Here is a 27,831-nt window from a genome sequence, read left to right on the forward strand (position 1 = left end):
CAATTCCAGTTGTCTTTCCCAGGACTATCTTCCTCTATCCCCTGCATCCTGATTCCTTTTGATCCCATCCCCACCTGAAAACCTCCCATTCTCCTCCCATTTTCCTTCCATGATGTGTATTCTATTTCCTCTTCCCAGAAAACTTAATCAGTCCACTGTGAGCCCGCCCTGTTATTTATCTTCTCTGGGATTGTAGTATGGTTATCCTATATTTTTACATGACATAAATTAGGACAACTATAACCGGAACCTTTACATTTCATAACCATGGGGAATTGCAAGTCCAGTAACTAATGACAATTTAATGTCAGCTAAAGAAGCATCTTAAAATATATTGATTATTTAAATGTCATTTAATGTGGGAAATCATAAGATTGAATCTTACATTATAAAATCTTATTAAGTGTTTCATAGCAAAGCACACATATAAAAACATACCTAAGGATATAGAATCTTGGCAGTTTGGTAGAAAAGACTTAAATAAAATGGTAACAGATTTTTTAACATCTTATCTTGTTAAATGGAAGTTGGAAAAACTATTCTCAACCACAGAACTACATCAAATGATCTTTGACCATTCATTTCTACCTGCTAGAATAAGAAAATAAATTAATGTTGTCACAATGCCATAAAATTTTGTAGAATAAAATTCAACATTATAATTTCTATTTTGTTATTCTTTTTACCTCACATTCTTTGTTCACCTCTAAGTGAATAGTTGTGTAATAACCAGGAACGTGAAAGAAGTGATTCTTTGTCACTTATAATACACCTAAAATATACCATCGAGCTCTTGTAATTTCATAGTTTACTTGCTTGATAAAATGTTTTAGAGAGGACCTTGCCCTGTAGCCTGTACTCAAGGTTAGCTTCAGATTTACAGCTTCTAGAGGACTAAAATTTTCTAGGCAGTTCCCACCATGCTCAGTTTATTGTACTATTTAAGCACGTATGAGCATGTTCACGTGAATCTGTGTGAATGACTACATAAACATTTAAAGTATCAAACGTTAACATATTCAAGAGTAGAGTTTGACCCGGTAGTTTTGGTGAGCAACCAGTGGTAAGGGCAGAATCCGGCATTTGTTTGGGGCCTGAGTTCTCTCTGTCTACTAAGTTGCAGGAGGCGTCTCATATTTTATGATTTCCATTTCACAACACTTGTTATCTGGAACTAAGAGTTCTCACCCTTGCAGAGACATTCTTATTTAATTCATTTTAAACTCATAGTATAAGGTTCCCTTACAAACTCATCGGTTTTCTTGGTTAACACATCCACCATACTTTGGGTTATCCCTCCCTTTACCTCCAATTCCCCCTACTATTAATTCTTAGGCTTTTCCCCTTAAAGATTTCTACTCCCAGAATTGTATATCTCCATGCTCCTTTTGGCTAAATCTACTGCTTACCTTTTCTTTGTGTCACGTGTAATAGATGCCTGTCTACTCTCCTAACTTCTATTTATCTTCCAAACTAAATACTGAAAGACCATACTTCAAGCTCATATTACCATAGAAGTGAACATATGCCATTTGTCTTGAGTAAATCACATCACTCAATATATTTTGTAGTACTTTCCATTTACTTGGAAATTACAAAATTTTGTTTTCTTAATATTTTAGTAATATTTCGTCATCCATACATGCCATATTTTATTCATTATGAACATGGATATATATGTTGATTCCATTTCCCAGCTATTTTGAACAGAGAATCAAACTTGGAAGTGCAAATGTCTCTGTAGCAGATATGAAGTCCACTTGGTGAATGATCAGGAGTATCAGGTGGATGCTATTCCATGCTCTAGTTGGTGTATCTATCTCTAAATGTATTTTCAAAGTCATTACACCTGTCTACACTTCCAGCAAAGGTTGGTCCTTTTCCCACATCCACTGCAGCCTTTCCTGTCATTTATATCCCGGATGATGAACATTCGGACTGTGAAGATGAAACATACATTTTAAATGTGTTTCCTAGCCATTTCATTATTGCTAAACACACACACACACACACACACACACACACACACACACACACACACACATGCACACGCACAGGCACACGCACATGCACACACATAGGAACACATACACCTTGTGTGTAGAACACAAAGAATTCAGCCTCAAACCCATTGCAAACGTTTTGTATTTTCTACTTAGCTTTCCTTAGTGCCTGAAGGTATTGTGAAGGCTACCAGAAGAAAAAGACATTAGTGGCTTTACCCACAACTCTACCATGCTGCAATAGCAGTCTGCCACGGGTAACATGTCTACTGGTAAAATACTGGCACAGCTGTCATGGAATAACTACCTACTTTCTGATTGGATTTTAGAAGTTTGCTCTGCAGAAAGAAACATCATGCCTGGTAATATAAGCCGACTCAAAGATCATACCTGGGGTGGTCATAGGCCCTAGGCCAGAAATTGCTATTGTCTTCAGAATAATTATACAGTAAAAATGCTTTCTAATTCTTTGTTTTTAAAACCATAGATTATATTTATAACCAAGTACTCATGCTTGGTTAGAAAGGTTTCTTTTGCAGTAGGCAGTAGTCAGCATAGAGCCCCATAATTGGGCAAAGTACTGAGAACAAGAGAGTGACTACTCGTTCCAAATGGAACAGCTTTTTATTTTTAAAATTTTTATTGGTTATTTTGTTTATTTACATTTCAAATGTTATCCCCGTTCCCAGTTTCCCCTTTAAGCCCCTCCCAATTCCAAATCCCCTTTCTCTGCCTCCACAAGGATGCTCCCCAAACCAGTCACACACTTGTATCCCACTGGCCTAGCATTCCCTACACTGAAGCATCAAGGCTTCACAGGAACAAGGGCCTCTCCTTTCACTGATGCCAGACAAGGCCATTCTTTGCTACATATGCAGCTGGACACATGGTTCTTTACATGTGTATTATTTGTTTGGTGGTTTACTCCCTGGGAGCTCTGGGGAGTCTGGTTGTTTGATATTGTTTGTAGTGGCTATTCCTGATTGTCAACTTAACTATATCTAAAATGAACCACATTCCAGAATTGGGAGGTTCACCTTTTATCCTGACCTTCAGGCATAGAGGCTTGAATCTTCGGACACTAAGGTTAAGGGATCTCTGAGCCCAAAGTCATCTGAAACAAAGCAAGTCCCAGATCCAGGTTTGGTGTTGCACACTTTAAATCTGGAACACACCTTCTGTTGGAGACCTACATGAGGACATTGGAAGAAAGAAGGCTTTCTTTTTCAACCTGCTTGCCTTGTGGGACTGAGCATCTGCTAGATCCTTGGACTTCCACTCACAGCTGCTGCCGAGCATTGTTGGGGTGTTGGACAACAGACTGTAAATCACCAAAAATTTCTCTTACTATATAGAGACTACCATAAGTTCTCTGACTCTAGAGAACACTGGCTAATACATTGTTGTTCTTCCTGTGGGGTTGCAAACTCCTTAAACTTCTTCAATTCTTCCCCTAACTCCTCTATTGGGGGGTCCCTTTGCTCAATTTGATAGTTAGCTGTAAGCATCCTCATCTGTATCAGAAAGTCTCTGGCAGAGCCTCTCAGGAGATATTCATATCTGGCTCCTGTCAGCAAGCACTTCTGGGCATCAGCAAGTGTCTGGGTTTGGTGCCTGCATATGGGATAGATCCTCAGGTGGGCAGTCTCTGGATGCCTTTTCCTTTAACTTCTGCTCCACTCTTTGTTCCTGTATTTCATTTAGACAGGGTAAATTCCTGGTTAAAATTTTGTGAAGTGTGGGGGCCCCCATTTCTCAACTGTGGGCTGTACCTAACCTCTGGATATGATCCCTACAGGTCCTCTCTTCCCTTTGTTAGCTATTTCAGCCAATGTCATCTCCATTGTATGCTGGGAGCCTCTTGCTCTTCTGGCATCTGGTACTTTCTGGTGGCTACCCACAACTCTCCACCCCCCACTGATACACCTCTTTTCAATTTCCTGATCCTCTGTTAATCTTGCTTGTCTCCTGTCTTCTCCCACATTTAATCTGCCTTCTTTTTCCCTCTTTCCCTCCTTTCTTTCTCCCAAGTCCCTCCCACAATCAAACTCATGTGATTATTTTGTTCCCTTTTCTAAGAAGTACCCACAGTTTGTTCTTCGTTTTTCTTAACCTTCATATGGTCTGTATATTGTGTATCATGGGTAGTCCAAGATTTTTTCTAATATCCACTTATGAATGAGTATATAACATGTGTTTTCTTTTATGACTGTGTTACCTCACTTGGGATAATATTTTCTAGTTTCATCCATTTGCCTGTGAATTGCATAAAGCCACTGTTTTTAATGGCAGAGCAGTACTCCATTGTGTAAATGGGACATCTTTTTAAACCTAATTACTAACACAGCTTAGCGAACATTGTGGAAGTTGATTCTGATATCAGGATATGACATAGCTATTGTACCCAGTAATTCACAGCCGCTTTGCTCACCTACAGAAGACTTCAACAAGATCAAAACAACTGAAATTTCAGGATATAGGGGGTACATTGTCTCTTAGACATAACAACTTACTGAGTAGCTATTGATACTGGACTCTGTCCATTAAGGGAGTGTCACTTTTCTTTAATTTGTAAGGGCTGGCAGATTTCAAATACACCAATTGTGTGACCCCCAAACTCACGTACATGCGAGCACCAATATCTATACTTAGTGCTTCTCAGAAAAGAAAACATAGACTTAGAAGACTAGTGTGTTATAGGCAATCTAAATAGAGTATTTTGGAGATAAGTGTGGTAGGAATCAAATTTTATTTTATGAATGCATAAAATTCTCAAAAATAAAATACTTTAACCATGGCAATGCATTAAAAACAAAATAAATTAAGGAAATTAAAATATGAATAATAATAGGTACAAAATTTATGTATAAATATGATTTTGATCCTTTGACAAAATTGTGTTAAGAGCTTATAAAACAGGTGCTTAGATGAGAAACGTAATTCTTACAGAAGTGCTGTATATAATATATCCTAATAAAAGAAGAAATATAAGTGGAAGGAAGGTATGTTTAGATTTGCTTAACAGTAGGCTGCTGATTCCCCCACAGGGGTTGAACTGAATGTGCTCATTAGCTAACCAGCAATACATGTAGAAAGAGAGTGAAGTGTGCTACCCACCAGGTTGTAAGAAATTTCTTCAAAACATATATCCACAGATTAAAGAAAACAACAGGAAAGGTCAAGCATTTATTGTAGCCAGATCAAATTACACCCTGTTTATTTAGCAAGCACTGCAATTTTCCAATAAACTATAGTGAAACTAAAAAAGTAAAGGAACTATACATAAATGTGAAACTTTTATCTTTTCTAAGTTTGATAGACAAATATATGTTTGTAGTACCTATATTATTTATTTTGTATATTGGGTAAACTGCATGCATATGTCATACCATATGAAGATTCAAGGACAACATGAGTTAGATTTCACTCCACCATGTGTGTAGCAAAGATTGTCCTTGGCTTCTCAGGTGTGATCATGACCACCATTACCAGCTGGCCCACCTCATTGGCTGGAGTTTTATTTAAGCATTAAAAATGTATACCCCAGATAGATTTCAATCACAACTTCACACTTCATTCACAGGAATCTGTCAAAAACACTGCTAGACTTACCAAATTATTCCTGAGAAATCACATTTTAGAAAATACTTGTTTGAAACTTGTTAAATTGCTATGGATACAATTAAGAGTTTAACATGCATGTGAAGAAGAATTTCACTTGAAGTTGTTTGTGAAAGAAAGATAAGTCAATGTTGTCCTTCTTTGAAAAAAAGGAAATGACATAAAACTTTAAGAAAAAAAATGGTAATGGAAAAATACTTTAGCTATGAAGAACACTTCTGGTAAACACTTGCAATTCAAATTTGGATCTCAATCGCTAAACCAGAAACCTGGTGTTCTATTCATGCTTCTTCTTAGAGTAGTAAGTCAAAGAGAAGAGGATCCTGATCTTTCCTGACTTCCAGCCTACCCAAAAATCCGAAAGTGATACTCCTTCAAATGAAAGATCAAAACAAACCATGCCAGAAACTAATAATCCTCTGGCTTCTCTCTCTCTCTCTCTCTCTCTCTCTCTCTCTCTCTCTCTCTCTCTCTCTCTCTCTCTCTCTCTCTCTCTCTGTATATATATAGATAGATATAGATATAGATATACATACACACACACACAGGTGCCGTAAACATACACACAGAAGCAAAAAGTCAAAATAAAAGAACTTTTTAAAAAATGTATTATTTGCTGAGATGTAATTCACTCTAAGCTACAACCATTTTATCTCTAGGCTGGTAAATAGAGTTGAATCTCATTCCTTCAGTTTCTTCTTGTTCTATTTCATAACTGATTTACTCAGTTAAGATTAAAACAAGACAACCATTTAAGATCTTCACTGTTACTATTTTAAAATGGTATTCACAACTCAAATGTTCACGTATAATTTTTCATTTAGAAAATATTTTCTATGTCTAACCTAAAGATATTTTAAAATTATATTATTTATATTTCATTTTGTGTTAGTACGTCCACTCCATAGAGGATAGTAAGCAGAGACCTCATTCTTATGAAAAGACAGGAGTAGGCTACAGTGAAAAAACATGAGCATTCTACCCTCAGGGGAGTCTCTCAGGGCAGACCCACAGTCTTTACTAGCTTCTGTTCCAGCTGTGAGGTACGGTTAAACAGATTCTACACATTGTCACTATATATGATTAAAGAACTCCATTTGTGGCTATTATCAAAGAGAATCTATGCTTTTAAGAGATATGCTCATTTCTGTGTCTTCTATTCTATTCCATTGATCCACGTGCCTATTTCTGTACCAGTACCATGCAGTTTTCATCATGATTGCTTTATAATATAGCCTGAGGTCAGGGATAGTGATTCCCTAAGATGTTTTCTTGTTGTTGAGGATGTATTTCGCTATTCTAGGTCTTTTGTTATTCCAGATGAAATTGCACATTGCTCTTTCCAACTCAATGAAGAACTCAGTTGAAATTTTGATGGGGATTGCCTTGAATCTGTAGATTGCTTTTGGTAAGATGGTCATTTTTAGAATGTTGATCCTTCCAATCCATGAGCATGGGAGATCTTCCTATTTTCTGAGATTTTCCTTGATTTCCTTCTTTAGAGGTTTGAAGTTCTTGTCATACAGGTTCTTCACTTGCTTAGTTAGAGTCACACCAAGGTATTTCATAGTTTTTGTGACTATTGTGAAGGGTCTTTTCCCTAATTTTTTTTCCACATATTTGTCCTTTGAATATAGGAAGGCTACTTATTTGTTTGAATTAATTTCATATCCAGCCACTTTGCTGAACCTGTCTATCAGCTGTAGGAGTTCTCTGGTGGAATTTGTGGGGTCACTTAAGTACACTATCATGTCATCTGCAAAGAGTGATGTTTTTTACTTCTTCTTTTCCGATTTGTATAGCTTTCATTTCCTTTTGCTGTCTCATTGCTCCAGCCAGGACTTCCAGTACTATGTTGAATAGGTAGGGGGAGAGTGGGCAGCCTTGTCAAGTCCCTGATATTAGTGGGATTGCTTCAAGTTTCTCATCATTAAGTTTGATGTTGGCTGTTGGTTTGCTGTATATTGCTTTTATTATGTTTAGCTTTGGACCTTGGATTCCTGTTCTTTCCAAGACTTTTAGCATGAAGGGGTGTTGAATTTTGTCAAATACTTTCTCAGTATCTAGTGAGATGACCATGTGATTTTGTTCTTTGAGTTTGTTTATATGGTGGATTACATTGATGAACAAGACCCCACATATATGGTCACCTGATTTTTGACAAAGAAGCTGTAAACATTCAATGGAAAAAGGACAGTTTATTCAACAAATGGTGTTGGTCCAACTGGCACTCAGCATCCAATATAATCAGAATAGACCCTTTCTTATCTCCTTGTACAAAACTCATGTGTAACTGGATCAAAAATCTCCACATTAAACCAGATACACTGAAACCATTAGATGAGAAAGTAGGGAAAGCCTTAGAACACATAGGCACAGGAGAAAATTTTTTGAACAAAACACCAATGGCTCAAGCTCTAAGGTGAAAGATTAACAAATGGGACTTAATGAGATTGCAAAGTTTCTGTAAGGCTAAGGACATTGTCAAGAAAACAAAACAGCAGCCAACAGAATGGGAAGAGATCTTTACCAACTCCAAATCAGATAGAGGCCTAATATCCAAGGTATACAAAGAACTCAAAAAGCTAAACACCAGAGATTCAAACAACCATACTAAAAAAATGGGCTACAGAGTTAAACAAAACCTTCTCAATTGAGGAATATGGAATGGCTGAGAAACATTTAAGAAAATGCTTGACATTTTTATCCATCAGGGAAATGCAAATCAATACAACCCTGAGATTGCCCCTCACACAAGTCAGATTGGCTAATATCTAAAACTCACATGACAGCAGATGCTGGTGAGGCTGTGGAGAAAGAGGAAAACTTCTCTACTCTTGGTGGGGTTGTAAACTGATACAACCACTCTGAAAATCAGTCTGGAAATTCCTCAGAAAATTGGACATAGTACTATCTGAAGATCCAGCTATTCCACTTCTGGGCATATACCCCAGAGACACTCCGATATACAACAAAGATGCGTGCACCACAATGTTCATAGCAGCTCTATTTGTAATAGCCAGAAGCTGGAAAGACCCCAGATGTCCTTCAGTAGATGAATGGATACAAAAATTGTGGTACATTTACACAATGGAGTACTACTAAGCTATCAGAAACAAGGACTTAACCAAATTCTTAGGAAAATGGCTGCATCTAGAGAATATCATCCTGAGTGAAATAACCCAGTCACAAAAGAACAGACATAATATGCAGTCACTGACAATGGGATACTAACCTCAGAAAGTTCTGCCTACCCCAGAAAAAACTCACAGACAGTGTGAAGTTCAAGAAAAAAAAAATATACTCAATCCTTACACACCAAGAATACTTTGACTAATTCTAGGTTACATCCTGTTTTACATGTACTTTTTGCTCATTGTCACTAGTAAGATCTTAACACAGAATATCAAACCTTAAAAAAAAAAGCCAAACATTGACAAAAATATATTCATATACATTTATGCAAAAATGCTTAAAATTTGTTCTTTTATCTTTGTTTTTTTAAAAATAAAGTTAAAAAAAGAGATATGCCATACATCAGAGAATGGAGAGGTTCCAGTAATCCAGGAGCATGAATTGAACCTGCCAAAGATCCAAGGTTAGAAACAGCCCTAAGATGCAGGAATGTTGATTGAAAGGTTCGATGATTAAAAAAAAAAAAAAAAAAAAAAAAAAACTAATGTTCATGTTTCAGAAAGATCAGCTGAGGCCTTTTAATTCATAATACTACCAATAAAAAGGGCAGCTCATTAACTAAGAGTAACTGGAGTTTAGCATCACTGAACCAAGAGTCAGAAATTAGATGTTCCAGTGAAGCCATCTGCATGCCAGACACTGCTGTAGAGCTGGAGAGTGCTAAAAGCATCCCACTAACCCTGCAGCTTAAAACAAAAATTCCTGATCACTCTATGTATTTAGTTTATTAGGTTTTATGTTGACATATTACATTAAAATATCTATATTTTGATTACTCTCATACAAATATCCAATTTTGTCCATACTGTATCTTAGTCACTTTTCTATTTCTGTACTAAAACAACATGACCAAGGGAGCTAACAGAAAACAGTTATTTGTGTCTTACAGTTTCAGAGGGTTAATAATTCATGGCAATTATGGCATGGAGTATGGCAGTAAGTAGTCAGAGATGAACTTTGAGCAGTAATGGACAGTTAACATCATCAGACAGAGAGAGCTAAGGAGAATGAATGGTGGTAGGTTTTGAAACCTCAAAGCCTTCCTCCAGAGACTCACATTCTCAAACATGGCCATACCTCCTAATCCTTTCCAAACACTTTCACTATTTGAGTATCAGGCATTCAGATACATGAAGCCATGGAGACTGTTTTAATCTAAACTACCACACATTTTGCTCTCTGCCTTTGGAGCAGAATCTTTTTCCTCTTTATTTTTATTTTGTTTTTTCTTAATTTTTAAAGTGCTCCTTTTTCTCTCTATTAAGTTTTAGACATATTTTACATTATCTTACTAATTTCTTTCAAGTTTTGATTTTGTTGCAGTGGTGTGTGTGTGTGTGTGTGTGTGTGTGTGTGTGTGTGTGTTATAATGAAAATAAATGAAGATGGAGAGTCCAGGAAAGAATATAAGGGGAAGAAAAAGGATTAAAATTAAAAAAAATTGTGTGTGGTATGAGCAGAAGTTAGAAGTATTTGTGAGAAAGAAAGGAGACCAGAGAGATATGGGCAGGAATTGCAGAGGGCACTAGAGATTGAAATGGATAAAGAAAATGTGTATAATAATAAGGCAGAGATGTATGGAAACTCTGTAATGAATTTCCCACTTGTATGCTAACTTTAAATTTTAATTTTAAAAAAGAAAGTATATTTTTATTGGAAACAGGAATATAACATAGAATCCCATTAAGAGATTCTATTGTTAAATTATAATTCTACTATAAATTACAATGTCTGGTAATACAAAGATATAATATTCTTTATTAATATGCATTATTAAATTGTTGCTCAAATAATTTTTTTGTATTTCCACATTCAATGTGCGAAACGGCATAACATTGCCTAAGAGTCTATATAGTTCTTTTGGTATTATACCTTTTTAAGTAAATTAATATTTTACTATAACATTTTAAGTTGAATAATTTTCATAGTTTTATTGGTGAAATTAATATAAAATTATATTAATTTTACAAGCAATAAACTTTATTATGGCACATTCATGTATATTTAAAGTATGATTAGCTCATATTTAAACCAATGTTTTCTACAACCAGTTCCAGATAGCTCTTTCTCTCCTCCGGTATTATTTCATTTTCTTTCTTTTTTTTTAATTAAACAACTTTATTTAAAAAACAAAGATAAAAGTATGAATTTTAAGCATTTTTGCATAAAAATATAAGAATACATTTTCTCAGTACTTGATTTTTTTAAAGTTTGATAGTGTGCATTAAAATTTTACTAGGTACAATGAGCATAAAGTACATGTAAAACAAGATGTAACCTGGAAATAGTGAAAGTTTTCCTGGAGTGTAAAGATTAACCCTATTGGTTTTTCATTTTCTTTTTTCTTTTTTTTTTTTTTTGTCTCTGTTTTTCTTGAACTTCATATAGTCTGTGAGTTGTTTCTGGGTGTTCAGAGCTTTCTGGGGATAGTATCCAATTATCAGTGACTGCATATAATGTCTGTTCTTTTGTGACTGGGTTATCTCACTCAGGATGATATTCTCTAGATACATCCATTTTCTTAAAAATTTCATTAAGTCATTGTTTCTGATAGCTGAGTAGTACTTCATTGTGTAAATATACCACAATTTTTGTATCCATTCATCTACAGAAGGACGTCTGGGTTCTTTCCAGCTTCTGACTATTATAAATAGGACTGCTATGAACATTGTGGTACATGTGCCTTGGTTGTATGTGGATCTTCTCTGGAATATATGCCCAGAAGTGGAATACCTGGGTACTTAGGTACTACTATGTCCAATTTTCTGAGGAATTGCCAGACTGATTTCCAGAGTGGTTGTACCAGTTTACAACTCCACCAGCAGTGGAGAAGTGTTCCTCTTTCCCAATATCCTTGCCAGCATCTGCTGTCATCTGAATTTTTGATCTTAGCCCTTCTTACTGGTGTGAGGTGGAATCTCAGGGTTGTTTTGATTTGTATTTCCCAGATGCCTAATAATGTCCAGCACTTCCTTAGATGTTTCTCAGCCATTCAATATTCCTCAACTGTGAACTTTTTCTTTAGCTCTGTACCCCTTTTTTAAATAGGGTTGTTTGATTCCCTGGTGTTTAAATTCTTGAGTTCTTTTTATACCTTGGATATTGGGCCTATATCTGATGTGGGGTTGGTAAAGATCTTTTCCCACTCTGTTGGCTGCTGTTTTGTATTCTTGACAGTGTTTTTAGCCTTATAGAAACTTTGCAATCTCATTAAGTCCCATTTGTCGATATTTGACCTTAGAGCACAAGCCATTGGTGTTCTGTTCAGGAAATTATCTCCTGTGCCTATGTGTTCTAACGTTTTCCCTACTTTCTCTTCTAATAATTTTAGTGTACCTGATTTAATGTGGAGGTTTTTGATCCTCTTGCACTTGAGTTTTGAACAAAGAGATAAGAAAGGGTCTATTTTCATTCTTCTGCATGCTGAGTGCCAGTTGGACCAACACCATTTGTTGAATAGGCTGTCCTTTTTCCATTGAATGTTTACAGCTCCTTTGTCAAAAATCAAGTGACCATATATGTGAGGGCTCATTTCTGGGTCTTCTATTCTATTCCATTGATACACATGCCTATTTCTGTACCAGTACCATGCAGTTCTTAGCACAATTGCCTTGTAATGTAGCTTCAGGTCAGGGATAGAGATTCCCTTAGATTTTTTCTTGTTGTTGAGGATGGATTTCACTATTCTAGGTCATTTGTTATTCCAGATGAAATTACGCATTGCTCTTTCCAACTCAATGAAGAATTTATATGGTATTTTGAAGGGGATTGCATTGAATCTGTAAATTGCTTTTGGTAATATGGTCATTTTTACAATGTTGATCTTTCCAATCCATGAGCATGGGAGATCTTTCCATTTTCTGAGATCTTCCTCTATTTCCTTCTTTAGAGAATTGTAGTTCTTCACTTGCTTAGTTAAAGTCACGTCAAGGTATTTCATATTGTTTGTGACTATTTTGAAAGGTATCTTTTCCCTAATTTCTCTCTCTGCATGTTTGTTCTTTGAGTAGAGAAAGGCTACTGATTTTTTCAGTTAATTTTATATCCATCCACTTTGCTGAACTTGTTTATCAGCTGTAGAAATTCTCTGGTGGAATTTTTGGGGTCACTTACATACACTATCATATCATCTTCAAATAGTTATGTTTTTACTTCTTCCTTTCCATTTTGTATCCCTTTGATTTCCTTTTGCTGTCTAATTACTCCTACCAGGACTTCCTGTACTATGTTGAATAGGTACGGAGAGAGTGGGCAGACATCCAGTTCCTGATTTTAGTGGGATTGCTTCAAGTTTCCCACCGTTAAGTTTGATGTTGGCTGTTGGTTTGCTGTATATTGCTTTTATTATGTTTAGGTATGGGCCTTGGATTCCTGTTCTTTCCAAGAATTTTAACATGAAAGGTTGTTGAATTTTGTCAAATGCTTTCTCACCATCTAGTGAGATGACCATGTGGTTTTGTTCTTTGACGTTATTTATATGGTGGATTACATTGATAGATTCCCGTATATTAAACCATCCTTGCATTTGATCATGGAGAATGATCACTTTGATGTCTTCTTGGATTTTGTTTGCATAGATTTTGTTGAGTATTTTTGCATCAATGCTCATAAGTGAGATTGGTCTGAAGTTCTCTTTCCTTGTACGGCTTTTGTGTGGTTTCGGGATGAGGGTTATTGTAGCCTTGAAAAATGAGTTAGGTAGTGTTCCATCTGACTCTATTTTGTGGAATAGTTTGGAGATTATTGGTATTATGTCGTCAATAAATGTCTGATAAAATTCTGCCCTGAACACATCTAGACCTGAGATTTTTTTGTTTGGGAGGCTTTTGATTATTGCTTCTATTTCTTTAGGTGTTATCAGATTATTTACATGGCTTACCTTCTCCTGGTTTAACTTTAGTATCTGATATCTGTCTAGGAATTCATCCATTTCCTCCAGATATTCCAGCTTTTATGAGTATAGGCTTTTCTCATAGGATCTGATGGTTTCTTGAATTTCCTCAGTTTTAGTTGTTATGTCTCCACTTTCCTTTCTGATTTTATTAATTTGTATACTCTCTTTTTGCCCTCTAGCTAGTCTGGTTAAGGTTTTATCAATCCTGTTAATTTTCTCAAAGTACCAGCTCTTGGTTTTGATAATTCTTTGAATGGTTCTGCTTTGTTTCTATTTGGTCGATTTCTACCCTAAGTTTGATTATTTTTTGCTGTCTACGCCTCTTGGGTGTATCTACTTCTTCTTGTTCTAGAGCTTTCAACTGTGCTGTCAAGTTGCCATTGTATGCTCTCTCCAGTTTCTTTTTGGAAGTACTCAGAGCTATGAGGTTTTCTCTCAGTACTGCTTTCTTTGCATCCCTTCGGTTTGGGTATGTTGTGTTTTTGTTTTCATGAAATTCTAGAAAATCTTTAATTTCTTTTTTTTTTCTTCTTTGACTATGCTATTTTTTAATATAGTTTTTTTTTTTTTTTTTTTTTTTTTTTTTTTTTTTTTTTTTTTTTTTTAGTTTTCATGTGCATTTGAGGTTTTTGTTGTCCTTGTTGTTATTAAAGACCAGCCTTAGACCATGGTGATCGGATAGGAAGAATGGGAGTATTTTAATCTTCTTAGATCTATTGAGGCTTGTTTTGTGACTGATTATATGGGTTTGGAGATTTTTGGCTTTTACATCTTCTCTGCCTGTTTTGTCTGTTTTCAATGTTGTCTTCGGTCCCCGAGATTCTCTCTTACATCTCTTGTAGTCTGTCTATTGGACATGCTTGCATCTGTGACTCCTGATTTTATTTTTAGGTTTTCTACCTCCAGGGTTGTCTCTTTTAATATTTTCTTTATTGTTTCCATTTCCATTTTAAATTCCTTCCTCAATTCCTTCATCTCTTTGGTTCTGTTTTCCTTGAGTTCTTTGATTTCTTTGAATGTTTTTCTTGTTTCCTCTTTAAAAGCTTCTACTTCTTTATGCTTTTCTTCCCATTCTTGTTTAAGTATCTCTATCATAATCTTGAGGTATGATTTGGGGTCTGAGTCTTCTTTTTCTGGAGTGTTTGTCATTCTGCTGTTTGCTGTGATGGGAGAGCTGGGTTCTGGTTTTACCAGGTTTTCTTGGTTACTCTGGGGTAAGTTCTTTCACTTTCTTCTTGCCATCTTTTTGTCTGTGATTATACATGGTCTTGTTGTTAATGATTGGTTCCTGTTTCTCCAGTGTACCTGGCCTGCGTCTCTGGATCTCTGCTGTTCCTGTTGGCAGATAGCCTGAGTGCCTGTTCTGCATGTACCGGCCCACTGGGTGGAAACCAAGACTCTATGGTTGAGTTCCTGGTCTCCTGAACCAATGGGGTTACATGCTTTCCGGGTGCTCAACTCAGACATCTCTGTGTCCAGGCTACTCACAGAGCAGTCTCACCAGCCCTGTGTCCCTGGATCTCAGCTGTTCCTGGTGGCAGATTGCCTGAGCACCTGTTATGCATGCACTGGTCGTCTGGTAGAAAAAAAGACCCTATGACAGGTTTCCTGCTCCCCTGAACTAATCTGGGTTGTGGGCACACTTTCCGAGCGCTTGTCTTAGACCTCTCTACTACCTGGCTACTTGCAGCGCAGACTCACCAGGCCTGTGTCCCTGGATCTTAGCTGTTCCTGGTGGCAGATGGCTTGAGCATCTGTTCTGCACACATGGGCCTGCCAGGTAGAAACTGAGCAGTATTTTTTCTTCTATATTCATTTTTATTATTAAAAATTTACTTTCTACACATGAAACTACATTAGTTAGCATTTTAAATTTTCTTTATTTTGATTAACATGAGAACCATATTCTATCACTTTTCATGCTGATGACATGATTTGAATCTCTGTGGCTGACTGAGTATTTCATCATATATTCAAATATACATAAGTTTTACATTTTCTTTATCGATTTCATAACATTGCTTTTGTGAGCAGTACTGATGTGTGTGTGTGTGTGTGTGTGTGTGTGTGTGTCTGTGTGTGTGTGTTTCTATGAGTGTTGTCTGTGTATATGAGTTGTTTACACATGTGTGTTTGTGTATTTGTGTGTGTTTGTGATATATGGAATGTGTGGACTATGAATATTTGGAGAAGAGAAGAATGGGAAGATGTGATCTTTTGTCCTTATTTCTGCTGTATTCTGAGTTTGATGGTTTATATTGTAGTCCTATTAATATTATTAATATGATAGTCTCATTCTTACTATTTCTGAGAGAGTTCAGTACTGATGTCCATCATCGTTGGACTATTTTAGGTATTAACTAACACTATTTAAGTCCCAATGCCATCATCACCAGCACTGTTCTTTTGTCAATGATTGGAATTTTAATATACATGAACATCAATCCCAAAGTTTATTAGTTTTTATTTGTAGTTATTTTATTGCTAAAGATTTTGAATACTTTTCACATGCTGATTGATCATTTGCACTTCTTTTGAAAAGTACCTATTCACATCATTTGTTTATTGGATTGTCTTTTTTGTTTGTTTTTTGTTTGTTTGTTTTTTGTCTTGGTGATTTGGTAACTTAAAAATCATCTTTTTAAATTAGGTCATGGAGATATCAATCCTGTGTTGGATAACTAGTTAGTAGATTTTTATCCCATTCTGTGGGCTCTTTCTGTACTGATGACTGTAATCATCTGCAGTTTAGAACCATTTTAATATTACGAAATCACACTGTGCCAGCCTTGGTGACTTTGTTGTGATGTCCTGTGCTGTGTGAGTCCTATTCAGATAGTCATTGCCTATGCTTGCCTTGTAATGTATTTTAGATATTTTTTTATGTTAATCAAATGCTCAGAGCTCAGATCTTAATTAAGGTCTTCACCCAGCTTTTAACTAAATTTTGCTTAGGAGAGAGAGAGAGAGAGAGAGAGAGAGAGAGAGAGAGAGAGAGAGAGAGAGAGAGCGAGAGAGAGAGCTGCTGTCTATCTTTTACATGAGAATAGCCAGTCTGTGAAACAGGTACTATCCCTAAAATTTGTTCATATCAGGTATTGTTCTTCATCTACCTTCATAATTTTCACAGGATTGTGTTACTATATTTTAAGACATTGTTTATCATTGTGAATTTTAGCATTTTATTCTTGTTAGATAAAGAATTTCATATGGTTTTAATATTATATTGAATTTGTGGATAAATTTTGTAATATGGCTATTAAAGCAGTATTAAGTATACCAGTCTTGAGCATGGGGATCTTTTTTTTAAAGTGAAGAATTTATTTATATCAATATTTTATTTTTTTTTTTTTTGGATATTCTCTGTATTTACATTTCAGTGTTATCCCCTTTCCTACCACTCTTTCGTTGCTTCCCACACTTGCTTCTATGGGGTGCTCTTTGTCACAACCACCATCTCCATTTTAGTGCCTTGGCATTTTCTTACACTGGGAAAATGAGCCTTCACTGGATGAAAGTCCTCTTCTCACATTGATGCCAGATAATGTTATCTTCTGCTACTTATGCAAATGGAGCCATGGGTTTCTCTATGAGAACCCATTGGTTGGTATATTAGTCCCTGGGAGCTGTGAAGGGTTTAGTTGGTTTATAATGTTGTTCTTCTCATGGGATTGAAACTCTTTCAGATCGGTCAGTCCTTTCTCTGGCTCCTTCATTGGGGTCTTGGTGTTTATTCAGATGGTTAGCTGCAAACATCTTCAACTGTACTTACATGACTCTAGAAGAGCCTTTGCAGGGGGCACCCATATCTGGTTCCTGACAGTAAGCACTTCTTGGCATCAGGAATAGTGCACGTGTTTAGTGATGGGGTGGATCCCTAGAAAAGGCAGTTTCTGAGTAATCTTTTTGTCAATTCCTGCTTCTATATTGATCCCTGTATTTCCTCCTGTGAGTATTATATTCTCTCTTCTAAGAAGGACTGATGAATCTGCATTCTGGCCTTCCTTCTTTTTGAGCTTCATAAGGTTTTTGAAATTGTTTCTTGGATTTTTGAAATAGAATCTTTCATTTGTTTCTTCAGGAGTTTTTATTCTTCACTGTGGGGCCCTTTAACCACATTGTTGTGTTGAAGTTTAGGCATTGTGAGTGTATGTTTGCTTTTTGTTTTGTTCTTTTTTTTTTTTTTACTATTGTGAGTATGGTGATTATTATGATGTTTTAGAGCTTCTCTGTTATTGGCATATACTGTAGTTTAATGTTTATTTTATCCTTCTACTTTGCTAAAAGTGTTTATCAGTGTTTACTGAAGGATTCTTTCTGGGCTTTGAAGTATAGCTTCATACCATCAGCAAACAAGAACGATTTGTTTTCTCCCTTTTCTATTTTCCTATTTGTACCCCCCCCATACACACACCTATTGATTGACTTAGTTTCTATAGGACTTCTAGGGCTGTACTGAATGATGGTGGTGACAGTGAGCACATTGTATCCTTGATTATAAAGAAAATACATATAACTTTCTTTCTACATATAATGCTGATTGTAGATTGTGAAATATAACCATTACCTACATTGAAGTACATTTTTGCTTAGTTTTACTGTGGGTTTTTGTCAGTAAAGGAAGTTGATGTCAGAGGTCATTTCTATAGCTACTGTGATCATGTGTGAATTTCTCATTTTGTCTATATGCCGTATTATACTTATTGAATTATGTGTGTTCAACCACTTTTGCTTTCATAAAATCAAATCTTTTTCATGATAGTTAATGGGTTTTGTTTGTTTGACTGGTTTGCTGAATAGAGTTTAAACTCAGAGGCTTACATTTATTAAACACTCGACCACTGTGCCACAGCCCAATTCTAATATTTATGGTACATCCTGTACATTTTATGTTGCATTTTATCTTTTTCTGCTTGTTCTGTGTTAATGGAATTTTGGGATCATAGAATGAATTTTGGACATAGAGTCAAGGCTATTGGTCCCTAACACAAAATACAGGTGACTGGGAAGCAGGCAGTGCAAAGTTTAAGAGGCAAACAAGCAAACTAATATCTAAATATTTGTGGAAATATTATCAAGACAGATATTTGTAAACTTTATGTTAGAAGCTTACATATAAAAGCTTCAGTTTCTCTGTGCAGCAATTCCATGACCAGTAGCTTCCTGCTGCCCTCAGAGAACCAGTCACTATCCTCCATAGCACAGGGACATCACAGTCTTAATACATCGCATGTCTAGCAATGACTCTTCCTTTCTCCACGTGGCTATCACCCTCTTAGTCAACATGACAGTATTTCTTCAAACAAGTGGATCAAGGACCTCAATATAAAACTAGATGCACTGAAACTAACAGAAGAGAAAGTAGGGAAGAGCCTCAAGCACATAGGCACAGAGGAAATTTTCCTGAACAAAACACCAATAGTTTATACTCTAAGATCAAGAATTGACAAATGGGACCTCATAAACTTGTAAATGTTTTGTAAGGCAAAGGGCATTCTCAATGGGACAAAATTGCAAAAACACTGATTGGAAAACGATCCTTAACAATCCTACATCTGATAGAGGGCTAATATCTAATACATAAAAAGAATTCAAGAAGATAGACACCAGAGAATCAAATAACCCGATTTAAAAATGCGGTATAGAGCTAAACAAAGAATTCTAAACTGAGTAATAGCGAATGTCTGAGAAGCACCTAAAGAAATGTTTAACATCTTAAGTCATCAGGAAAATGCAGATCAAAACAGTCCTGAGATTCTACCTCACACCAGTCAGAATGACTAAGATCAAAAACTCAGGTGAAAGCAGATGCTGGCAAGACTGTGGAGAAAAAGGAACACTGCTTTATTTTTGGTGAAATTTCAAGCTGTTACAACTCTGGAAATCAGTATGACAGTTCCTCAGAAAATTGGACACAATACTACCTGAGGACCCAGCTATAGTACTCCTGGATATATAGCCAAAAGATGCTCCAACATAAAACAAGGACACATGCCCCACTTTGTTCAATGCAGCCTTATTTATAATAGACAGAAGCTGGGAAAAAAAAAAAACAGATGTTCTTTAGCAGAGGAATGGATAAAGAAAATGTGGTACATTTACACTGTACTATTCAGCTGTTAAAAACAACGACCTCATGAAATTCTTAAGCAAATGGATAGAACTAAAAAATATTATCTTAAGTGAGGTAACACAATCAGAAAAGAACACATTTGGTATGCATGCACTGATAAGTACATAATAACTCAAAAGTTTGGAATACCTAAGATACAATTTACAAACCACATAAAACTCAAGAAGAAGGAAGATCAAAGTATGCATGTTTCAGTCATTCTTAGAAGGGGCAACAAAATACTCACAGGAAGAAATATAGAGAAAAAATATATAGCAAGAGACTGAGGGTAAAGCATCCAGAGACTGCCTCACCTGGAGATCCATCCCATATGTAGCCTCCAAACCCAGTCCCTATTGTTGATGCTAAGAAGTGCTTGCTGACAGAAGCCTGATATAGTCTCCTGAGAGGTTCTGCCACAGCCTTACTCATATAGGTGAGGAAGCTTGCAGCTAACCATTGGATTGAGCATGGGGACCCCAACTGAGGAGTTAGAGATAGGGCCAAAGGAGCTGAAGGGATTTGCAACCCCACAGGAAGAATAAAAATATCAACAACCATATCCCCAAGAGCACCCAGGGACTAAACCACCAACCAAAGCTTACATCTGACAGGATCCATGGCTTCACCTACATATGTTGGAGAGGATGGCATTGTCTGGTATCAGAATAAGAGACCTTGGAAAGTTTAGGAGAAGCCCTTGGTCCTGTGAAGTCTTGTTTCCCCAGTGTAAGAGAATTCCTGTGTGGGGTGGGAGGGTGAGCATCCTCATAGAAGCAGAGGGATGGGGAATAGGAGAGAGGGAACCCAGAAAGAATATAACATTTGAAATGTAAATAGATAAAATATCCAATAAAATGAAAAAAAAAAAACTAGAGACATGTTCATTTCTACTGTTAGGAGTCTCACAAAAACTTCAACCAAAGAGCCATAATATATATGCATAAGAACTGATATAGAACAATGTATGTCTTTGCATACATATGAACCTTTGCCTCTTAATACATATGAACCCTACTTAGTTGAGTTGGTGGACCATGTTATCCTGGGGTTCTTCATCCTCTCTGACTTCTACAATTTTTGCTTCCCCTCTTTTCTGGAATTCCTCAAGCTCTGAGGGAAGAGACCCAATAGAAACCACCAGTATAGACTCCATATCCACATGGGGTTTAGCTGTGGATCTCTCCATCCAGCCTATTTGCTGTCAGAGGAAGCCTCTCAGAGGACTAGAGGAGGCACTACTGTATGAGTATAGCAGAATATCATTAGGAATCATTTGTATGATTGACCTGTTTAGTTTGATTCTACTTCAGTTCTCTGAGCTACCTAGTCTATGGTTTCTAGACATCTAAGCATAAGAGAGCATGGGCTCCCTCTCATAGAGTGGTCCTCAAGTTAAACCAAACATTTGATGGTTACTCCCACAAATAATGTGTCATTTCTACCCCAGTATATCTTTCAGGCAGAGCAGATTTTTGGTCAAGGAAATTGTGTGTGGATTGATGTCCAGGATTCTCTTCCCATAGCCTTGCTACAGCAAAGAGATAGGGCATGAAAGTGAAGGCTCCATGTATGCCAAAGACCTATCTTTCCACATCTTTGAGTGATGTAGATGTTGCCCTTGGCAATGGGGTCCCACTGTCAGTTTTCATAGAGAAACTCTTTGTCCTAGCATCAGCCCATTTTATGTATCTCCACAGGATCCCCTTGGCAACAACTCAACTGAAAGGAACCCATTCCATCACTGGAAGATTTACCTATCTAGAAAGGATAGCTGGGTCAGACTTCATATTCTCCATTACTAAAAATACTCTGGTTTTGTTTCAACTTGACACAAGCTGGAGTTGTCACAGAGAAAGGAGCCTCAGTTGATAAAATGCCTCCATGAGATCCAGCTGTCAGGCATTTTCTCGACTTGTGATCAAGGGGAGATGGCCCAGTCCACTGTAGTGCCATCCCTGGGCTGATAGACCTGGGTTCTATAAGAAAGCAAGCTCAGCAAGCCATGGGGAAGCAAACCAGTAAGTAACATCCCTTCTGAACCTGCTGAATTTCCAGTCCTGACTTCCTCTGGTGATGAAAAAAAATGGGGAAGTGTAAGCTGAATAAACCTTTTTCTCCTGAACTTGCTTCTTGGTCATGATGTTTTGTGCAGGAATAGAAACCCTGACTAAGACACTTCTCTAGGGTAACCTTCTTAGATTTCAGGGAGTTTCCCCTGGACTAGATTTCCATATCTAGTCAAATTCTAGTTCTCCCTCTCTCTGTACTCTCGTCCTCAATTTCTACCCTCCATCTGAACCATCACCAATCTTTCCCCTCTCAGTTCATTCACAAAATGTATTGTGTTTCCCCTTTGTAGAGAGATCTATGTGCCCCCACCCAGCCCAGCTCTGTCACCCAGAGCTAACATCTCTGGGTCAGTGGATTGTAACTTCATTGTAATACTACTAAACTATCATTTGCTAAAGAGCTAATATCTGCTTGTAGGTGAATAGATACAGTCTTTATGGGTCTGTGTTTCCTCACTCGGCATGATTTTCTTTCCAGTTGCATCTATCTTTTTATTTTATTTTCTGTCTTATCTGCTTATTTTTAATTGGTTATTTTATTTACATTTCAAAGGATTTCCCCTTCCTAGTTTTCTCTTTGCAAAGCTCCTCTTCCATGCTCCCTCCCCCTGCATCTGTGGGAGTGCTGCCCTCACCCCCACCCTTCCTGCCTCACCTCTCTAGCATTCTCCTATGCCTCCATAGGATGGAGGTCCCCTCCTCCCGTTGATACCAGATAAGAAAATCCTCTGCTACATATGCAGCTGAAGTCATCATTTCCTTTAGTCACCAACTCTTTGGTTGGTGATTTTTGTCCCTGAAGCTCTGAGGCAGGGGCCGGTCTGCTTGGTTGATATTGTTGTTCTTCCTATGGGGTTGCAAACCCCTTCAGCACTTTTAATCCTTCCTCTAACTCCTCCATTCGGGTTCCAATTCTCAGTCTGATGGTTGGCTGCAAGCATCTGCATGTATATTGGGTAGAGTTTAGCAGTGCATTTCAGGAGACAGCAATGTAAGACTCCAGTCAGCAAGCACTTCTTGGCATCAGCAATAGTGGCTGGGGTTGGTGTCTACAGATGGGTTGGATCCAAATAACATCTCATGTTCTATGATACAAAAGGAGAAAATGTTCTAAGTGTTTTTTTTTTAATACTATATGTAGGCCTAGTTAACATAGTAATAAAAATACCCAGTATTTAGCCCACTATAGGGTACATTTTATCTCATACAGGTACTTGCTTAAATGCTCTTGGTTATCCAGTGCTCTGAGTAAAAATGGAGTAAAAGTGCACAGCTGAGCTTGGGGAACCATAAGATCTTTCTTAAGGATGCCATCAGAAAGCCTATGAGTAAGAACAAGTGCAAATTCTGGTAAGTAGACTTTTAAAGATATAATTAGAAATTAGTAGTGTTCTTATCTGGCAACTGAAGACTAAATTCAGTTATTGTGGATGGTAAAATAACCGCAATAGAGATTAGATTAACCGTTCTGATAATGGTTGGAAAGTTAAAGAAAAAAAAATTCTGTCCCTCAATCCATAAATATTGTGTTGGATATTGAAAGATGTCTTAATTACTAGTTCCGTCTTTATCTAGCACAGTTAATGGGATGAACTCAAATGTTGTTGGCCCTTTTTGGAGGGCTGTAGATATGAGCAATCTGCATATGATTGAGCAGATTGAGCAATGTGCACATATTACCTGACCTTATGGGTCATTGTGATACATGAGAGAGCGAACAGCCAGGCAACATGTGTTAATAAAACGCAGTGGAAGAAAGCTGGGGTGAAAGGAATCAATCATCATATGGGAAGACGCAACTTGCTTTTCAGTAAAAGACACTGAATACAAAGTGAGGACGAAAGGCAGAGCAAATAAATAGCCTTTGTGAACCAAGATGGCTAGAATCTGCAAGTGGGGGAGAATATGTGTTGATGCCTTTTGATTTTAAGCTCATTTGACCTCAAAAGAATATAACTGTATTTTCTGAGCTTCAAGTCACTTATATACATACTTTTAGTTTTTAATGATGTTTAAGCACATAGACATGTTTGACAGTGGATGGGTAATTCATAGCTTCTGAATGGCTATCCAAACTCTATAGAAGTTTACTGGAGTGCACAGATTGTGGATCAGGTTAAATTTGATCAGTAATTTTTTTTTAATTTATGAGTTCTTTACGATAAAGTTTTTTTTCCTTTTTATCATTTTTAATTTAAAGGTTTTAATTGTTTTAAATAAAAATTTTAATTATTTTTATTTTAAAACTTTAAATTTAAAAGCAAGAAAAAAAACACTACAAAGTGTCAGGTTTACAATGATGTGGTTAGAAGCACAAGGATAATTCTGATTTGTAATGTACTAATTTTTAAATTTAGTTTTGAGACTATGGTGAGTTTCAGTTACTAACCAAGCTTAGATATTTTGGTAAAATAATAGATTGTAGGCAATATTTAGATGTTGGGATTAAACATTCTTTTCTTATACAGACTATTCAATTCCAATAAAATCCATCTGCCAATAAAATAGAAAGAAAGAAAGAAAGAAAGAAAGAAAGAAAGAAAGAAAAAGAAAGGAAGGAAGAAGAACCTGGGCTTTTCTGAGGGTTCTCAGTGGTGACAAGAAACAGTAGAAAGCAAGGTATGCATGCCAGCTACTGATGAAACTGTCCCACCAGACATGACTCCAAGAACAAAATAGAGCCTGGAATGGGAAATAAAAATCACAATAGTTGGTGAAGTAGTGAAAAACACATGGTAAAATTTAGAACAGCCACCAAGAAAGCTCTGTGAAGGCACGTACTTGCCACAAAACCTGACCATCGAAGCTCCAGCCCCAGCTTCATAAAAGAAAGGTGACACTTCAGTGCCACCATCTGACTTCCTCTAGAACACACACACACACACACACACACACACACACACAATCACACACATACACACAGACAGAAACACACATAGACATACAGGAAGACAGAGACAGACAGGCAGATGCACAGATACAAACAGATACAGAAACAGACACACAAATATACACAGGTACAAGGAGAGACAGACACAAATAGACTCATGTAAAGAAAGAGAGACAGACAGACAGAGAGACACATGTAAAGACTGACATACACATAGACACACAAAAAGAGACACACACACACATACACACACATACAGAGATAGACACACACATACACAGAGGAGGAGAAAGGGAAGAGGCGGGAGGGAAGGAGGTAGAAAGGAGGTGGAGAGAGAGATTTCCCTCAATAAATATGTTTTGTTGTTTTAATCATGAGCTTGTTGCATTCCCTAACAGAGAAAGCTCCATTTTATTTGATGTTCATATTTTGATATTGTGTCCCTTTTAACTACAGGCCTTCAGAATTCAATTGGATAAACACAATTCCAAGGTTGTGCTAAGCTTTGCTGCTATTCATAGAATTCATGATTCTCAGTTCTGCCTCTTTAAATGATAGGTCTGAACCCTGAAAGAGGAAAGAGGCTGTATTTATTATATGTAAGTGATGCATGAAACACCGGTGTCAGTGTGCTATATCCATTTAACTATGTACCATTCATCCAGTGTTCACCAAACATCCTGGCAAATGAGGCAGATAAAGTGTCAATGAGTGGCTTCTTCTAAGCCTTAATATAGTTAAGAAGTAAAAGCTCCATGCAGTGGAAGGATGTTAGACATAATCTGATGCAGGGCTGGCAAGTGCGCTGACAGAGGTGCAATAAAAGCACCTATCAGAGAGCAGGGCAATAATGGTACTGCGTGCAGTTATTACTGTTGTAGAGGGAGTATTGTTACTACATTGTTGAAGGGACAGAGTCTGGATGCTTGAAGATGATTTTGAAGCTCGAAAGCTAGCTGACAAGTTTATAGTGTCATCTTCCAGAATGCACCTCCTTTGTGAAACCTGCAGGCTTACAGCCCTACAGCCTTGTATCAAATCCAGGGACCAACAGTCCTTTGCCATAGAAACAATGTAGTTAGTTAGAACCTCCAGTGTTCAGTAGCTTCTTATATAAAAATTGAAAGATAATCATTTTATTACAAAGGCATCCATGCATCAAATTAGATTATGTATTAACAATTTCTCTAAGATCCATTTATGTTTAATAAACAATAAAAACATTAATGACACATTAGCAAATGCCAGCTAATGTACAAGTGCTTTGCATATAATTTATCCTCAGACTTTGTAAGAAAAAAATTTAGAATTACCTCCATTTTATGAAACGTCAAGGTTTCAGAATTTTAATTAACTTGTCTGAGACAATATATGTTGCTTGTGGTAGAACCACAGGCAGCCAGCATCCTGCACACTATACATAGACATGAGGTATCAGTGGCTTAATTACATGAGTTTTTTTACAGTGATAATTTCTATATATATTCATTATAACACACCCAAGATTTTGACTAAATTAAAAGAGCTGACAGGATGGAATGCTTTACATTAAGGGTTGCTTATCTTGGGTAGCAAAACCATCAATGTTTTCTTTGACTCCTTCTGTCAGCACATAAACTCACAATCCTAGTACTACCAAGATGAAACAAAATAATGATAATGTTATAGTCTATGTCGACTTGTATGCATGGATCTGTACATACATGAACACACACACACACACACACACACACACACACACACACACATATATATATATATATATATATGTGTGTGTGTGTGTGTGTGTGTGTGTGTGTGTAATTATACATATTACTTAGGTGTCTAATCATTTTATTTTCAATTTTGAATGTGATGCTTATTCAGAGTCATTGCCACAGTCGTATATTAATAAATCATGTTCCACTAAACAATTAGTTTAATTTCAATATGTCACTTGTTGTTAATTTGAAGATGAATGTTTGCTTACTTGCTTATGGCAAAGCAAATTAAAAGCTGTGCCTAGGACAATTCTATTGTCTTCAAACTGCATGGGATTTTTGATAGTGTCTAAAGATGTGCAAACATTGGTTAAAAATTAAGATAGCTCTAAACTTTGTAGAAATTCTTATTACATCAAAATGTAAACATGGCTAGTAAGAAACCTGTGACAATCCTAGGTGGAAAGAAACAGAATGGGAAATTGAACAGACACTATGACTTCATTTTTTTCAGCACAGACAGTGTGATCAGCCACACATGAATTGTGTTCATTGTATGTATAGATCAGACAAAATGATCTAAACACCATTTTGACATTTTATAATATGTACAATTTTAATAAGTCTATAAATGAGAAGCAAGAAATATTTCTTTTTCTTTATCTCCTAGGTAGCACTAGGAAGGCAAGTGCTTAAGAAAATAGTAACGTGTACATTCTCATATCATCTAAATAGCAGATATCATTTCTCTGAGGTCCCATAGTGCCTTTTGACCTCAACATCTGGGATTACCTACTAACGAAGCAGGGCTGGTTGTGAAGAAAAGCCCTCAAGGCTCTTCTAGATGATAAGCAAACACAATGAAGAGAGCACATGTTCCTTCTCTCTCCAAGTCTGCTGACCAGAATGAAGACTTGAGGCAGGTCACAGATATATGCTGTGAGAGCCTTAAAGATACATTCTCAGGTCTTTTCCTTCTGAGGTGATTTCTTCAATTTTTATCTTATTTTAAGAGTTATTTTTATATAGCGGCATGTGTGTATGGTGTCCTATGTGATTGGATGCCCATAGGTAGCCTGAAAGGGCATTGAATCCTCTAGAGCTGGAATTAGAGGTAAGTTGTGAGCTTCCCAACAAGATATTGAATGACAAACTTGGGTCATTTGGAAAAACAGAAATTTAACTACTGAGCCATTTTTTTTTAGCCTCCAAATGTCTAACTCTAAATTAGGATGTTTCTCAAATTTAAGCAGACTATCAGGCATTGGTAGACTTCTTGACATATTTGACATTATTCTCCTTTCCCAATAAAATAAACCATTTTATGATTCATAGTGATTCTGG

Source organism: Micromys minutus (assembly GCF_963924665.1).
Source record: "Micromys minutus genome assembly, chromosome: 12".
Lineage (NCBI taxonomy): Eukaryota > Metazoa > Chordata > Mammalia > Rodentia > Muridae > Micromys > Micromys minutus.